This window comes from Panthera uncia, unplaced genomic scaffold (assembly GCF_023721935.1).
Source record: "Panthera uncia isolate 11264 unplaced genomic scaffold, Puncia_PCG_1.0 HiC_scaffold_2346, whole genome shotgun sequence".
Classification (NCBI taxonomy): Eukaryota; Metazoa; Chordata; class Mammalia; order Carnivora; family Felidae; genus Panthera; species Panthera uncia.
Window position 1 is genome coordinate 2,260 of NW_026059071.1, and position 9,807 is coordinate 12,066.

The following is a 9,807-nucleotide window of genomic DNA, read 5'->3' on the forward strand; positions in this document are numbered from 1 at the left end:
TCTCTGTTCATAGGATTCATCAGGGTGTGTGTGAGGAGGGGTGTTGAAAAATTATAAGATACATAAAATGCACAGAATCTGCGTGTACAGCATAACAACTGATTGTAATGCACACACCTGTGTAACCCGCACACAGATGAAGAAGTAAAATAGTATTAGCCCTTTACTCCCATGCTTTACCAGGTCAGAACCTTCTACCTAGTCCCCTACCCCCCATTTAATTAGTAGTGGTGTTATTTGCCTATCTGTAATGTTCTCTCATTGGGGTTTCCTTTGTAAAGCCCTTATTGGTTATGAATTGGAGCACCGTTACACCACCATTACACGTTTGTTAGCCACTTGAATTTTCTCCTATAAGGTTTCCCCCCACCCCCCACCCTGGTGACTTTTCTATAGGTCGGTCTTTTTCCTCTCGTTTTGCAAGCAGTCATTAAATCTCTTTGGCTGCCAAGTATATTCGCTCAAATTGTGACTTTTTACCCTTGATTCTGTGCTTTGGTGAGCAGAGATTCTTGAGGTAGTCCACTTGATCAGCCTCGTCACTAAGAATTCATCTTTTTGTCTTATTTCTTAAATCCTTGCTTACCCTTGAGATTTGAGATCACAGGAATACGCTGCTACGTTAAAGGCAACTGAAATCACTTGTGAGTTCATGTCACATTTCGGTGTCCGGTCCACACTGAAGTGATTTTGGTTATGGTGGAGGTAGGAATCATATTCCCCCACCCCCCGGCACCCCAGTACCTGGGATTGAATTATGATATGCTATGATCATTGAACATTGATACTGTTTTCAATACCTTCGTTTTCTGAATCCTCATCATAGCCGCCTTTCTCTGATTTTGTGTATGTACCAAAAATATACTCAATTCTCTTTATAGTTCCAGCAGTTTATTTCATGTATGCCAATAATGATAGTATTCATTTTTCATTTTTCACTTCTCATCATTTTTCTTGCCTTTTCTCACTGGCTAAGATCTCCATGACAGTGGTGAAGAGAAATGGTCAAGGTGGCCTATTCGTCTGCTTTCTGATGGTTCCTGACCGGGTAAGGGGGGGGGGGGCGGGGAGGACAGATCAGTATTTTTATCATCAACTGTAATGTGTGCTGAAGGTGTTTTGTTTGTTTTTGGTTTCGAAGCTACCGTTAGGCAGATTAGGGCTGTTCTCTTCTATTCCTGTTAGGCTAAGAGGTTTTTAAAAATCATAAACTGATAATGAATTTCTTCAAACACCTTTTCTGTGTTTTAGTGATTATGATTTTCCTCCTTTAAGTTGTTAATGTGATGAATTAATTTATTTTCTTTTTAAGTTTATTTATTTTGAGAGAGAGTGAGAGAGAGAGAGAGAGAGAGAGAGAGAGCGGTTGAACAGGAGCACATGGGAGCAGGGGAAGGGCCGAGAGAGAGAGGGAGAGAGAGAATCCCAACCAGGCTCAGCACTGCGAGCTGTGAGCACAGAGCCCAACTCGGGTTCTATGTTACAAACCCTGAGATCATGACCTGAGCTGAAATCAAGAGTGGGGCACTTAACCGACTGAGCTCTCCTCTCCTTTAAGCTCTCCAAAATATTCTCTTGCAGTCCTGCCCTTGTGGGGTCTCCTCCCCCCCCCCCCCCCCCCGCGCCTTTCCTATATCTTCTTCATTGAAGATGGAGGCAAGAAGAGGGGGAGGAGGAGAAGACCGCCTGAAAACGGAACAAGTTTCTCACAGGCCTGGGAGAGGGTAAATTAAGGGCCAGGTGCCCCTTAATTTATTTTCTAATGATAATCAACTGTTTTCCTAGATTAAGACCAATTTTTGTCATACATATTTTTAAATATACATCTGGAATCAGGGAGTCCAGGGTGGCTCAGTTGGTTAAGCGTCCGACTTCAGCTCAGCTCATAATCTCAGGGTTGGTGGGTTCCAGCCCTGCTCGGGCTCTGTGCCTTCTGTGTCTCCCTCTCTCTCTGCCCCTCCCCCACCCGTGTTCTTTCTCTCTCTCTCTCTCTCTCTCTCTCTCTCTCAAAAATAAACATTAGCTAGCTAGCTAGCTAGATTCAATATTTTGAAGAATGTTTGTAGCTATGTATACTTAGCAATAAGTCAGGCCTGTAATTCTGTTTTTCATGTTGCCTTTTGGGAAGTTTTTGGCTTCAATCCAAACTCATAAAAATAAGTTGGGGAATTCTGCGATCTTTTGACGCTTTTAAAATTTCTGGGCTTTGGAGTCATTTTTTCGAATGAACTTTTTTGGTCCTTCAGCTTTCTTTGAAGGAAGATTTTTGAATTCTAAAAAAAAATTTTTTTTTAAGGTTGTAGGACTAGTCCTCCCCCTGCCCTCTGCGCAAATCATTACTACAAGACATACGTTTCCCTTAAGCCTTTTAATTGGTTGGTATATATGTGTTTATAATATCCATTTATTGTTTCCTTAAGTCTACCAGTTCAGTAGTAGTGACTTCCTTCTTCCCTCCTCCCAGTTTTACCGGAGTAGTGTTTTTCAAAGATTCAACCATTGACTTTTCTCTTTTGTATATTTATTTCTAATTTTCTTTTTTCTTTGTATTTATTTTTTAACTTTGTTTCTTATTTTCAAAGTCCTGCTTTTGTATATAATTTCTGCTCCTACCTGCCCTTGTTGTTGTTATTCTTTCTGTAACTCTTTGAGATGGAGATTTAGCTCATTAGCAATCAGCCCTAACTGTCTCGATTTACACTTAAGGCTGTGTATTGTCCCCTGAAGACTGGTTTCACCACACCTTGTGCAGGAGATGCAGTATTTTCAGTTTTGTTTGACTCAGAATATTTCCTAATTTCCATCTTCATGTCTGATTTGATACGAGGATTGATCCATGAGATTCTGAGATCTAGATCCATGAGATTTTGAGATTCTGAGATTCATGGATCTAGATCCATGAGATTTTGTTCTTATGTCTTATAACTGAGTTCTAGATGCTAGCTGATTCTCTGGAAGTGTTATTGGAAGGTAGGTACCTCTATAGCCCTCTACAGCCCTCGGATGGGTACATTCTCCTTTGAATATATTCCCCTGTGGCAGGCCCTTGGGGTTTGTTACTGGCTAGGGAACAGACCACACCAACTTGGCGTCCTAAGGCTTCCCAGACTACCCAGGCTATGTGTACTCAAGGCTAAATCCACTAGAGGTCAGGCCCATGGCCACAGTTTCCTCATGGGCCTTTTATTTTATTCTATTTTATTTTGTTTTTAAATGTGTATTCATTTTTGAGAGAGAGACAGAGGCAGAGACGGAGACAGAGAGAATACTAAACAGGCCTCTCACACTGTCAGTGCAAAGAACGACATGAGGCTTGAACCAACAAACTGTGAGATCATGACCTGAGCCAAAGTCGGACGCTCAACTGACTGAGCCACCCAGATGCCCCTATTTTATTGTACTTTTAAAGATTTTATTTTTAAGTAACCTCTGTGGGGCCGTAACTTACAACCCCGAGGATCAGGAGTCACCTGCCCTACCCAGTGAGCCAGCCAGCCGCCACTTGCTTGCTTGCTCGCTCGCTCATTCATTCATTCATTCATTCATTCATTCTCATGGGCTTTTTAAACTTTCCGTTTCCTTATACTGCTTGTAGAGCCAAGGCTGCCTTCCTTGTCCAAAGAGCCCCGGGACTTGCAGGGGTAGGAGTGATGCAGCAGGACTAGATGGCATCACTCCTACCCCCAAGGGCTTAGAACTTTAGGGTCCCACCTTAATGTAGTGGGGACCTCCTCTAATACTTCTCAAGTGAGCCTGGGACTGAAAGCGTCTGTGTCTTCCGTGTTCCTCGCTCTCAAGGTCCCCGAACAGAAGACAAAAGAAGCTATCTTGGCAATCCACCTAGGAACGTAAGGAGCTTTGATGCCTCTATTTTCACTTTTTGTGCTGGCACCTGCAAGCTTGCCATCTGCCTTTAGGCTCTATGTTTTTAAAGGTACCAACTGAGCTTAAGGAAACACACACACACACACACACACACACACACACACACACACACCAAAAGCACCTCTTAAACCAACATGAAATAGATTGTATTTTCTGACTTTGAAAACTATGCCTTCAGCATCACCCAGATGGCAGGGATGAATTTAAAAATCCCGCACCTCTTGGAGTGACACGCTAGAGAAGGGAAGCCTGTGAGAACCATGCGGTGCCTCTTGCCCACCAGGTTATATTCTGCACCTCCAACACACCGTCCATGTTTCGTCCAGGCGATGTCTCTTAAAAAGCGGTCACTTGATGCCACCCTGCGCATGAGCCCGGGGTGTGAGTACAAACAAAAGGGAGAGAAGGTAATTCTGGCCCTCGGTTTGACAACGCTAGGGAGAAAGAGCCACAAAGTACACAGGGTCAAAAAACCAAACCAAACCAAAACAAAAACAAAACACAAAAAAAACCCACCTACCGGGTTAAGGGATTCTGGGACCCCCTGCCCCTCGTATAGGCCTGTGGGGGAGGGGAGGGAGGGAGGACGTGAGCCCCAAGGTTTCCCGAAGGGCTCTCTGGACCCCGCGCAATGTCGGTGCTAAAGAAAGAGGGGTAGAAAGAGGCACGGGACAATTTTCTCCGGCTTCGAGGACAACGTCTCCGGCGGGCCGGCACGGGAGCAAGGGAAGTAGTCCCACCACCTAAGAGAGCAGGGGGAGAACATGGAGAGGCCACCGAAAGCGGTCCCCCACCAACAGGCGTGGCGCAGCTGAGTTCGCTGCGCTTGAGGGCACCGCAGGCGCCAGGACAACGGGAGGGCCACAGCCGAGCCTCGGCTCCGGGAAGACCACCTTCGGGGCCACGATTCTCCCCTATGGTGTGAGCGTGGGCTCGCCAAGCACACTGCACACTTCTGTCCCCGCTTGGTTCGCTCAGGGTCACCGCCCTCCCCCTCCCCCCAACCCTCGCCCTTCTTCCAAACCACTCTCCCCAAAGAGTTCAAGCGACTCCCTCCACCTCCCCGCTCCCACCCCTTGCCCGCTAACCGCCCCCCACCCCACCCCTTAAGCTGTCGGTCTCTCAGCAGCGGCTCCACACCCACCGACCCGCAGCCCCTGCGCTGCCGCCTCTGCAGTCCAGGTCCGCAGCAACTCCCCCTACCCTCGCTCGCTCTCCTCGTGCCTCACAGTGGGCATCGCATGTACCCCAACAGGTCTTCGGAGCCGGCATCGAAGGGAAAAAGGAAAACGTGCCCAGGGCCTGGTGTATAGAGTCTACGGGGGCGTTAAATGCAACAGCCCTTGTAGAAACGGATTTGACTGTGATGTCATCGTTTTGACATCCTGGTGTTGATGCTCACTCCTACCCCGGCTTACGGCCGCGACAACAGTTTTCCATTTTGTGCGCACTTGACATGCTGCCTTTGTTGGGTCGCTTAACATCACCTCGCTAGACCGCTTAGTCTGCGAATGGGACAGACTTCCAGGAGGACCCGTTCCCCTCCCACCGCTCCCCTCCCCTGCCTCTCAGGCCGGGAGGGTATCGCGTCCAGGCACCTCTCCCAAACGCCAAGTAAGCCTTTTATGCGCGGACTGAGCTGAGAGGCTCGGCCCACCAGCCGGTGTCCAGGGGTCCACAGCAACACCGCGACGTGCTTGGCCTCCAGAACTCGGTCGGATCTGCGTCCCTGGGGCGGCCCCACAGGAATCTGAACCTCTGCACGACAGTGTGAACCCAAGCCAGATGCTTAGTCGCCCTCTGAGGCCACTCCTGGGGGCGGCTGACTTGGAGCCCAGCAAGCACAGTGAGCCGTGTAGAGCGGCCTGGCGTCCTTTCCCCGGAGCGCTGAAGGTGAAGGAAGAGTCGGTGCGGTGCGCAGCGCAGATGACGGCCAGCACAGCTCCGGAGATGAAAGGAAGATTGGGGCACCAAAAAAACCGAAAAACCAAAACCCAACAACCAACCTACAAAACCAAAAGCCAAAAAAAAAAAAAAAAAAAAAAAAAGCCCCGCTTCCCTGACCGGGAATCGAACCCGGGCCGCGGCGGTGAAAGCGCCGAATCCTAGCCACTAGACCACCAGGGAACCGACGGAGCCCGTTCTTCTCCTTGCTTCCCACCAGAGTGACACTTTCCCCCTGAGCTCTGGAAGGCCTCGGGCTTTCTGGGAGCTCATCCATCCTCCCAGCAGTCCTTCCCTAAGGACCTTCCCTCCCCGCTCTCTCCAAAGCAAGAGCCCGCAGGAGACGCCGAGGGCTGGCAGGTCCACAAGTGGCCGGGTCCGGGCCGCACCCCAGAGCTGCCCGGGAGTCTCGCCTTCGCGAGGCGGACGCGTGCGGATGCGAGGTCGCCGCGAGGAGGCGCGAGGGGCGGACCCCGCCGGGCGTGAGACCCCGCGGTCCTCAACATCCCCCAAAGGACTCCGAGGGACGCAGCGACGGAGGCGGCGCGCGGACCGAGACGGCTTTCAAGGAAGACCCGGCGGCCCTGAACGACTGGATTCCGGGTCCCGCCCCGCCCTACAGCCTGCTGCCCCTGCAGCGTGCCCACCGGACATTTGGCCTGTTCAGCGGCCCCGCAGACAACTGGAGATTCCTTCTCCCCGGAGGGTGGGGTACATCAGAGGATCTTTGACCACCGGGGGGTAACCGCTACGTCTGGGGGGGGGGGAGGGAATCCTGTGTCCCACACGGAAGTGAGCGGGATGAAGTGACGGCATGTCTGGACCTGCGTGTTGGTTACATGAGTTGTTACACGTCTCAAGTGTATTGCGCTGTGTGAAAAAGAACAAAACGGGTGGTTGTGTGGGTGGTGTGGCTTACGCTACCGGACTTGAAGACTTACTCTGAGCCCCTATAGTACCGTGCAATGTGCCAGTGGCATCGGGAGACACACACAGACAAATGGACCCACAGCTGACCTGGTGAATTCGTTTTCAAGAAGAGCAGTTCAACGGAGAAAGGAAATAGGTTCAATATGGGGGGGGGGAGGGGAGAGGGAAACAGCTTTATTTCCACCTCACAGTACACACAAATGTTAATTGGAGGTGCCTCATAAAACATAAAAGGTAAAGGTATAAATCACTTTTTGAGGACACTTTGTGACTAGGTGGTAGGCAAAGATTTAGTAAACAAGACCCAGGGGGAAAATGCGTCTAAAAGAAAAGACATGATAACCTAGACTTCATCAACATTAACCATATCTTCTCATCCAAAGACCCCAGGAAGACGATGAAAACAGCAAGCGACAGACAGGGAGAACGTGTTCACAAAACCCATCTGACAAAACAAGCAAGCAAGCAAGCAAGCAAGCAAGGGAGAAAGCATACAAACCCCCTAACCTGTCATTATAATGTGTGAGGAGCTCCCCCAAACTGCTAATTAAAAGAAAAAATCAAACAACTCAAGTGTTTTAGATGGGTAAAAGACATGAAACAGATCCTCGGGAAAAGAAGATACACAAGGCCGACGTAGCACGTAAAAGAATGCTCAATATTTTCAGCCCTCAGAGAAATGGATACCAAAGTCACATTGAGATAGCACTACTCCCAGCAGCACGGCAACATGATAAAGAGAGGGACACCCCCACTCTTGACAAAGATGTGGCACGACCACAACTCCAGGTGGTATCCCGATGAATACCTTTTGGCGTGGAAAGCGGCTGCCCGAAGGCATTTAAAAGCCTTGCGAGCGCACCGCAAGTAACGGAGGGAGCTCACCGTGAGGACGGTTAAGGAGGATCATAGAGAGCCAAGAATGGAAAAAGTCCGCGGAGGCAGAGATTGATTCGCAGGGGCCAAGGTTCAAGCCGACAAACAGGTCTATGGAGGAGGTGTCACCTAGGTGATGGAACCTTTTGTGTGGTCTTTCAGACCCTTTAGATTTTGAGGGCCACAGAGACGCCGTTTGGCAGCAACTAGAGCCCACCATATGAGGCTCCTTGCTGGACAGGTAGAGGGCATCGAGGACTGTGCCATTTTGGAGCGGCGCTGGAGATGAGCCCTTTAGTTGATTTGACTTGAGGTCAGAGTCCAACGGAACGGAGAAGGTCGCCAGGTTAGTGCTGTGGCGAGTTTTCCTTCCCTTCCCTTCGGGTGAAGACGTGGTGGCGCGGGGTGGCCAGCGGAAAGCGCGGGGCCTTCTCTGTCCCCCAGGTAAGGGGCGCAGCCGGGGCAGGTTGAAACCCAAAGTAAAAAGAGGAACGGCGAGTGCTCCAGATACTGCCGTGACTCGGATTCGAACCGAGGTTGCTGCGGCCACAACGCAGAGTACTAACCACTATACGATCACGGCGCGCCACCAGCCCGATGACAAGTCCGGCCGGCGCTCGAGCACTTTTGCCGCAAAGTCATTCCAGTTTCCGCGCTGCTTTGTTCCCGGAGCACTGCGGGCCGCCCTTGGATTCTCCTTCCCTTCTTCTCCATTCTGACACGCGAGGAAGAAAAACCATCAAAAACCATTCTCCTTGTCCCAGGATTGGGCTGGTGGCTCTGCACAGGCGCCCTAGGAAGTCTCGTGGTCCGCGTCCACGCCTCCCCCGCTTCTCTTTTCCCGCTTCTCTCTCGGCGTTTGCCCCTTTGGACCACGCCCCACCCCGCGGGCTCTCCAGCTTCCCCCACAGCGACCGCAGCCGAGGGGAGCCCCAGCGGCCCCGCCGAAGGCCGGGTGAAGGCGGAACAAACGGGAAGAGCCGTCCGGGGAGCCCAGCGGCGTTCAGCTTCCCTCAGGCGCCGCTGGCCTCAGACAGAAGGCGGGTGGCTCCTCCTAGCGTTGAGGGCCTGCGTGCTCTCTATCGGGCTGTGGGCGGGGCCTCCTCTCCCGAAGGTCTCTGTGGCGCAATCGGTTAGCGCGTTCGGCTGTTAACCGAAAGGTTGGTGGTTCGAGCCCACCCAGGGACGCGGTGGTTCTTTTCTAGAACGTAGAAAGCGTTTGGCACTCGCGCACAGCCAGAGGACCTAAGGTCCTCACGGATGAGAGCAGGAGAGCTCTGGAGGAGAACCGGTCGCTGGGAATCCGGAGGTCCTCAGGAGAGCTCTGGAGGAGAACCGGTCGCTGGGAATCCGGAGGTCCTCGAAAGAGTAGAACCCTCTGAATGCTTTCCAACAATGCAGTTTCTCCCACCCTTTGTTTGTGCTAGTATTTATTTAGCCCCTTCCTTACATTCTTTACATTAAGTTGGTTCTAGAATTTTATGGTTACAAACACTGCTTTAGTCCTCATTCTTGTACACATCTTTGGTCACTTGTACCAACATTTCTACAGGGTAGAGTCCTAGAAGAGCAATTGCTCTAATAACATAGCGTTTACATGGTTTTTGTATGATCCGACTTCTCCGCCCCGTGGGCTTATCGGCTATCACTCTTTTGTTATTTCAGCTACTGCTTTGGGCTTCATAACATATACATCTGTAACTTGCCAGCTTCCCTCCAAGTGATCCCATGCCTCTTCCCATTACTCCCCTGCCCACCTTTAGGCTGCAGCTGTCACGCGTTTCACTTTGCATGTTAGAAAGCCCAAAACCCATCGCTATCACTTTGGTTTCATCTGCTCCATGTTTTTTTCAGAGATTTAAAGAATAATTTAAAAACCATATGTGTGTGGGCGTACATATATGTATATATACGTATACATGTGTGCGTATGTATGTATATATATGTATGTGTGTGTATATGTAATATATTAATATATATATTTTTATATATATATAAGTTTTTCCCCATGCGGTTACCATTCTGTTGTCCTTTATCCATTTGGCTACATGCAGATTCCCATCTGGTATCAGTGTCCTTCCTGGAGGATTTAACATTTCTTGTGGTGTGGGTCTGCTGGTGATGTAGTCTTTCAGCATTTGTATGTCTTCCAATGTCATCCACCTTCATTTC

The 9,807-nt window shown here is 50.0% G+C and overlaps 3 non-coding genes across 3 annotated transcripts; 1 reads left to right on the plus strand and 2 right to left on the minus strand.

Annotated features, from left to right (window-relative positions):
* Positions 1 to 5,940: 5,940 nt before the first annotated feature.
* Positions 5,941 to 6,012, minus strand: TRNAE-UUC (transfer RNA glutamic acid (anticodon UUC)). The gene has a single exon. It is a non-coding gene; the product is annotated as a tRNA-Glu (tRNA).
* Positions 6,013 to 8,146: 2,134 nt separating this feature from the next.
* On the minus strand, positions 8,147 to 8,218 carry TRNAH-GUG (transfer RNA histidin (anticodon GUG)). The gene has a single exon. It is a non-coding gene; the product is annotated as a tRNA-His (tRNA).
* A 531-nt stretch (positions 8,219 to 8,749) lies between these two features.
* Positions 8,750 to 8,823, plus strand: TRNAN-GUU (transfer RNA asparagine (anticodon GUU)). The gene has a single exon. It is a non-coding gene; the product is annotated as a tRNA-Asn (tRNA).
* Positions 8,824 to 9,807: the final 984 nt, after the last annotated feature.